The sequence below is a fragment of the Cebus imitator genome, unplaced genomic scaffold (genome assembly GCF_001604975.1).
Source record: "Cebus imitator isolate Cc_AM_T3 unplaced genomic scaffold, Cebus_imitator-1.0 Scaffold311, whole genome shotgun sequence".
Lineage (NCBI taxonomy): Eukaryota > Metazoa > Chordata > Mammalia > Primates > Cebidae > Cebus > Cebus imitator.
In genome coordinates this window covers 3,178,607-3,185,325 of record NW_016107626.1, presented here as the reverse complement: position 1 = coordinate 3,185,325, position 6,719 = coordinate 3,178,607, and positions in this window count along the sequence as shown.

The window sequence follows — 6,719 nt, the reverse complement described above, 5'->3', positions numbered from 1 at the left end:
AGAGAGGGGGAAAGGGGGAGGAGAGAGAGAGACACAGAGAGAAAGAAGAAGACAGAGAGGGAGAGAGAAAGAGAGAGGACAGAAAGAAAAAAGAGAGAGAGAGAAGCACAGAGATAGAGAGCAAGAGAGAGTCCCCCCTCTTCAGCTGTCTGTCCCGACCGGCCCCCAGCCAACTGGATGGTGCCCACCCACATTGAAGGGTGTCTGTCTCAGTCCACTCACATGCCAGCCTCCCCTGGAAACAGCCTCACAGACACCCAGAAGCAATGCACCAGCGATGGAGGCATCCCTCAGTCCAGTCAAGCTGACCCCTCATATGAGCCATCACCATGAGTCTGACTTTTGTGATTCCACATGCGAGTGACATCATGTGGTATTTTTCACCCTGTGCCTGGTTATTTCACTTGGCATAAAGTCCTCTAGCTTCACCCATGCTTCAGCAAATCAGAGGCCCGCCTTCTTTTTGAAGGCTCAGTAGCATTCCACTGCAGTGACACAGCACATGGAAAGTGTGTTCGCCCGCTGACGGGCACGTGGGTTGTTTGCATACCTTGGCTTTTGAGAATAACCCTGCAGTCCACGTGGATTGCAGATATCTATCTCTTCCATGTCCTGGTTTCAATCCCTTTGGATACATACCCAGAAGTGGGATTGCTGGGTCATGCCATAATTCTAATTTTAGATTTCTGAAAAACCTTCATTCTGTTTTCCGAAACGGCCGCGCCAGTTCGCGTTCCCACCACTGCCGCACAGGGCTCCCTTTCTCCACTCCCGGCCAGCACTTACCTTTCACCTTTTTGACAGTAGCCTTTCTAACAGGCATTCGGGGAGCTGTCTTAACTAATTTGAGTGTACAGTTCAGTAGCATTAAGTGCATTCATAATGGTATCACTGCCTCACTGTCATCCATCTCTAGAACCTTTCCATCTGTTTAATTTTGCGTTACAGACAGGGTCTTGCTCTGTTGCCCAGGCTGGAGTGCCGTGGGACGATCATAGCTCACTCACTGCAGCCTCAGCCTCCTGGGTCTAAGTGATCCTCCCCTCAACCTGCTGGGTAGTTGGGATCACAAATGTGTGCCAGGAACTCTTTGCGTCCTCAGTAAACACTAGCTCCTCATTCTCTCTCCCTGAATGTATCTTTTCCAGGGACGCTATTCGACCTTCCCTGGAGCCCCACGTTTTCGTTTTGCTTGGGGCCCTGCACATTCTGGAGCTGGTCCTGGCTCACGTCTCCTGCTACGTCCTCCTGTGTCTGTGGAAGATGAATTATCCCTGTCCACACTGATGTGCGTGCCTTCTCATGGGGCGAGTGTTAAGGAAAAGTGGGTAACTTGAGTGGCACATACACCATGCCCAGCTCACAAGAACCAGGTATTGCGTCTCTTCGCAACTCCATGTCCGGTGACGTCACACTGACAGCCTGGAACCAGCCAGGGTGGGGGCATTTACACCGTGGATATAGGCAGGTGCTATGCCTCGGGGCCTTTTCTCTTGAGGGAGATAGTTATTAAACACTCTGCAGTACCCACCTGGATCATCGGCGCCTGACTCTAGAGCCTCACAGTTTGCTTGAAGTAGCAAAGTTACAAGTCTAAAATAAGAATGTTGATGAGGCCACTTTTGGATATATATCCAACAGAAGTGAAAGCAGGATCTCGAAGAAATATTTGCTCACTCATGTTCATAGCAGCATTATGTACAATAGCCAAGAGGTGGGCGCAATCCAAGGGTCCATCTATAGATACATGGAGAAGTCAAATGTGCAGTGGAATATTACTCACCCTTGAAAAGGAAGGAAATTCAGACACACCCTGCAGCAAGGAGCAACCAGGAGGCTGCTGTGCTGGGAAGTAAGCCAGACACAAGAAGGCGAGTGCTGCATGAGCCCACACCGTGAGTTATCTGAAGCACTCAAATCGACAGACGCAGACAATAGAATGGGGGTTAGCAGGGCCTGTGGGGAGGGTGAAACACGGAGCTGTGAATGGGTGCAGAGTTTCTGTTTTTCCAGATGAACAAGTCCTGGAGATCTGCTGTACAACAATGTGAAATGCTTACTGGTGCTCAACTATACACTCAAAACCAGTTATTAAGTTAAATTTTATGTTTTTATTCTTAACTACAATTTTTTAAAATGTTGATGGGAGACTGCCGGCTGGGAATTCAGGAGATGTGGGTTTTGGTCCACATTCTGCCATTTCCTGGTGGCCTTAGGCAAGTCACTTGCCAGCTCTGGGCTCTGGTTCCCTTCTCAAACAAAATAAGGGTTTGTTTTAGGTTTTCCAGCTTAGAAAGCTGAGTCTGCCCAGAAGAGCTGAACATTCCCTCACTGTCTTTCACTCAAGTGTAACATACTCCAAAAAATGACACACAACACATTCTCTCAAGCCAAACACACCGGATATGGTTTGGCTGCGTCCCCACCCAAAATCTCATCTTGAATGGTAATCCCTATATTTCCCATAATCCCCACGTATCAAGAGTGGGGCCAGTGGAGGTAACTGGATCATGGGGGTGGTTCCCTCCATGCTGTTCTTGTGACAGTGAGTGAAACTCATGAGACCTGATGGTTTTTGTTTTTTGTTTTGTTTTGATTTTTTCTGAGATGGAATTTCACTCTCGTTGCCTAGGCTGGAGTGCAATGGCACTATCTCGGCTCACTGCCGCCTCTGCTTCCCGGGTTCAAGCGATTCTCCTGTCTCAGCCTCCTGAGTGGCTGGGATCACAGGCGCCTGCCACTATGCCCGGCTAATTTTTGGTATTTTTCGTACAGACGAGGTTTTACCATGTTGGCCAGGCTGGTCCCGATCTCCTGAGCTCAAGTGATCTGCCTGCCTTGGCTTCCTAAAGTGCTGGGATTACAATGTGAGCCACTGTACCCAGCCCATGAGAAGTTCTTAATGTCACACAATTGATCAATTTTTTTTCCTTTATAAGGTTTAGCACTTTTTTTGGGGGGATGGGACAGGGTCTCACTCTGTTGCCTAGGTTGGAGTGCAGTGGTGCAATCATGCATCACGGCAGCCTTGAGCTCCTGTGCTCGTGATTCTGCCATCTCAGCCTCCTATGTAGCTGGGACTACAAGTGTCTGCCACCATGCCTGGTTCATTTTTTGTTTTTAGTAGAGACGAAGTCTCACTATGTTGCCCAGGATGACCTCAAACTCCTGGCCTCAAGTGATCCTCCCATCTCAGCCTCCCAAAGAGCTAGAATTACTGGCGTGAGCCACAGTGCTTGGCCAGCTTTAGCACTTTTTGTGCTAACTTTTGAGAGAATTTTTGCCCTAAGATTATATACATGTTTTATTCTAAAAGTTTTGCCTGTAGTTTGACCATCTACAAACGAGTTGGAAAGCTTTATTCCAACATTTTAAAGACGTTGTTCCACCCTCTTCCATAGTTTCTGATGAGAAGTCATGAACGACTGAACAATTACAGTTTAACCTCACACTCCTGGGATCAAGTGATGCTCCCACCTCTGCCTCCCAAGTAGCTAGGACTACAAGTGTGTGCCACCATGCCCACCTAATTTTTATTTTTTTTGTAGAGATGGGGGTCTCACTGTGTTGCCTGGGCTGGTCTCAAACTCCGGGCCTCAAGTGGCCCTTTCACTTCAGCCTCCCATGGCACTTCGATGACAGGCCTGAGCCACCATGCCTGGCCTTGAAACTGTTTTGAGGCACTTATCCACTTATGATTTCTTTCTTCTTATGAGTTAACCATTTTGTCATTACGCAGTGTTGCTTTTTATCTCTGAGAAGGCTCCTTGTGTTGAAGTTTCTTTCATTTGATGTTAACATAGCCACGTCGCCCTGCTAGGCTTCCTGTTCGCATACCTTTGTTAAAGCATCTCTCTTGAAAGCTGCTTAGTAGTCTTGTCTTTCTATCCTTTTAATTGATGTGCTTAATGCATTAAAATCTAATATGATAATTAAGGCCTGGCGTGGTGACTCTTGCCTGTAATCCCAGCACTGTGGGAAGCTGAGGTGGGTGGATCACCTCGGAAGATCACCTGAGGTCAGAAGTTTGAGACCAGCCTGGACAACATGGTGAAACCCCGTCTTTACTATAATATAAAAATTAGCTGGGCGTAGTGGTGTGTGCCTGTAATCCCAGCTACTCGGAAAGCTGAGGCAGGAGAATCACTTGAACCTGGGAGGTGGAGGTTGCAGTGAGCTGAGATCATGCCATGTCACTCCAGCCTGTGCAATAGAGACTCCACCTCAAAAACCGAAAACAAACAAAACAACTAATATGATGACTCACCGGCGAGATTCAGGTCTATCATTTTACCATTTATGTTCATTCCTTCTAAAATGTTCTTTCTTCCTGCTTTTTGGGGATTATTCAAAAACTTTTAGCATTGTATTTTAGTTTATCTATTGGATTTTTATCTATACCTCTGTGTTATTTTTCTAGCGGTTGCTTTGGGGCTTACAATACACATTCTTAATTATAATAATTTTCTTTAATATTGTACCACTTCATATAAAATATAGAAACCTTCCCATATCAGAGGTTCATTTTTTGTTACAGTTGTGTGTATTCCATCTTCACAGAGTCAAAACCTCACAGTTCAATGTTATAATTTTTTTCTTTATACAGACAGATATATTTTAAATAAATTAAGAGGAATATTTAAAAAAATTATTCTACTATTTACCATTTCTGATGTTTTTATTCTTTCCTGATGATCAAATTTCCATCTGGGATTATTTTCCTTCAGCCTAAAAAATTTCTTCAGCAGTTCTTATAATATTCGGTGGTGATGAATTCTCTTAATTTTTTTTATATGAAGATGTCCTTATTTATCCTCATTCTTGAAAGATAGTTTGACAGTCTGCAATACTTTTTTTTTTTTTTTTTTTTTTGAGACAGAGTCTTGCTCTGTAGCCCAGGCTGTAGTACAGTGGCGCAATCTTGGCTCACCGCACCCTCCACCTCCGGGGTCCCGGTTCAAGCAATTCTCCTGCCTCAGCCTCCCGAGTACCTGGGATTACAGGTGTGTGCCATCACACCCAGCTAATTTTTGTATTTTTAGTAGAGATAGGGTTTCACCATGTTGGCCAGGCTGGTCTTGAACTCCTGACCTATGATCCACCCATCTTGGTCTCCCAAAGTGTTGGGATTACAGGCGTGAGCCACTGTCTGGCCACTTCAATACTTTAAAGATGTCCTTCCACTCTCTTCTGGTTTCCATAGTTTTGGATGAGAAGTCATCGATTTTAATTTCATTGTTCCCCTGCCTGAAATGGTTTTGTTTTTGCTTTTGTTTTTCTAGACAGAGTTTCACTCTGCTGCTCAAGCTGGAATGCAGCGGCATAATCTTAGATCACTGCAACCTCTGTCTCCCAGGTTCGATTGATTCTCCTGCCTCTCAGCCTCCCAAGCAGCTGGGACTACAGGTGCGCACCACCATGCCCAGCTAATTTTTGTAGTTTTGTAGAGATGGGGTTTTGCCATGTTGGCCAGGCTGGTCTTGAACTCCTGGTCTCAGGTGACCCGCCTACCTTGGCCTCCCAAAATGCTGGGATTGCAGGCATGAGTCCCACGCTTGACCTTGACATGTGTTTTTCCACAGTTGCTTTAGGAATTTTCTTTTTAGTTTTTCTTTCCAGCAACTTGACAATCATGTTCCTACACATGGTTTTGTTTGAGTTTATCCCAGTTGGGATAATGGAACTTCTTAAATATGTAAATTTGTCTCTTATTAATATGGAAATTCCAGGCAGTATTTCTTCAAATATTTTTTCCTGCCTCATTTCTTCTATCTTTTTGTAATTTCAACTACAACCTCCGCCTTCTGGGTTCAAGAGATTCTCCTGCCTCAGCCTCCCTAGTAGATGGGATTACAGGTGTGCACCACCATGCCTGGCTAATATTTTTGTATTTTTAGTAGAGAGGGGTTTCACCATGTTGGTCAGGCTAGTCTCGAACTCCTGACCTCATGATCTGCCTGCCTCGGCCTCCCAAAGTGCTGGGATCACAGGTGTGAGCCACTGCACCCGGCCTTATGGGCTTTTTGATATTGTTTCACAGGTCCCGAGGCTCTTCTTGTTCTCCCCCCACCCTTTCTTTCTCAGATTGGATCAATTCTGTTGGTATGTCTTCAAGTTAACAGAGTTAATTGTCATTTCCACTCTTTTGTTAGGCTTATTCAGTTAACTTTATATTTAAGATATTCTAATTTTCAGTTCTAATATTTCCTTTTAAAAAGTATAGTTTCTGGCCAGGCATGGTGGCTCACTCCTGTAACTCCAGCACTTTGGGAGGCTGAGGCAAGAGGATTGCTTGAGGCCAGGAGTTCAAGGCCAGCCTGGGCAACATGGCAAATCCTCAACTCTACAAAAAATACAAAAAAGTTAGCTGGGCATGCTGGCATGAGCCTGTAGTCCCAGTTACTAGGGAGGATGAGTGGGGAGAATCACCCTAGCTGGGAGGTCAAGGCTGCAGTCAGCCATGATTGTGCCAGTGCACTCCAGCCTGGGCAGCAAAGTAAGACTCTGCCTCAAAAAAAAAAAGTTTCTAATTATCCGTTGCGATTTAAAAATCTTGTTAACAGTGTATTTTCAGCTGGGTACAGTGGCTTGTACCAATAATCCCAGCACTTTGAGAGGCAGAGATGGGTGATCACTTGAGCTCAGGAGTTCAAGACCAGTCTGGGCAACATGGTAAAACTCCATCTATACCAAAAAAATACAAAAAATGAGCTGGGCAT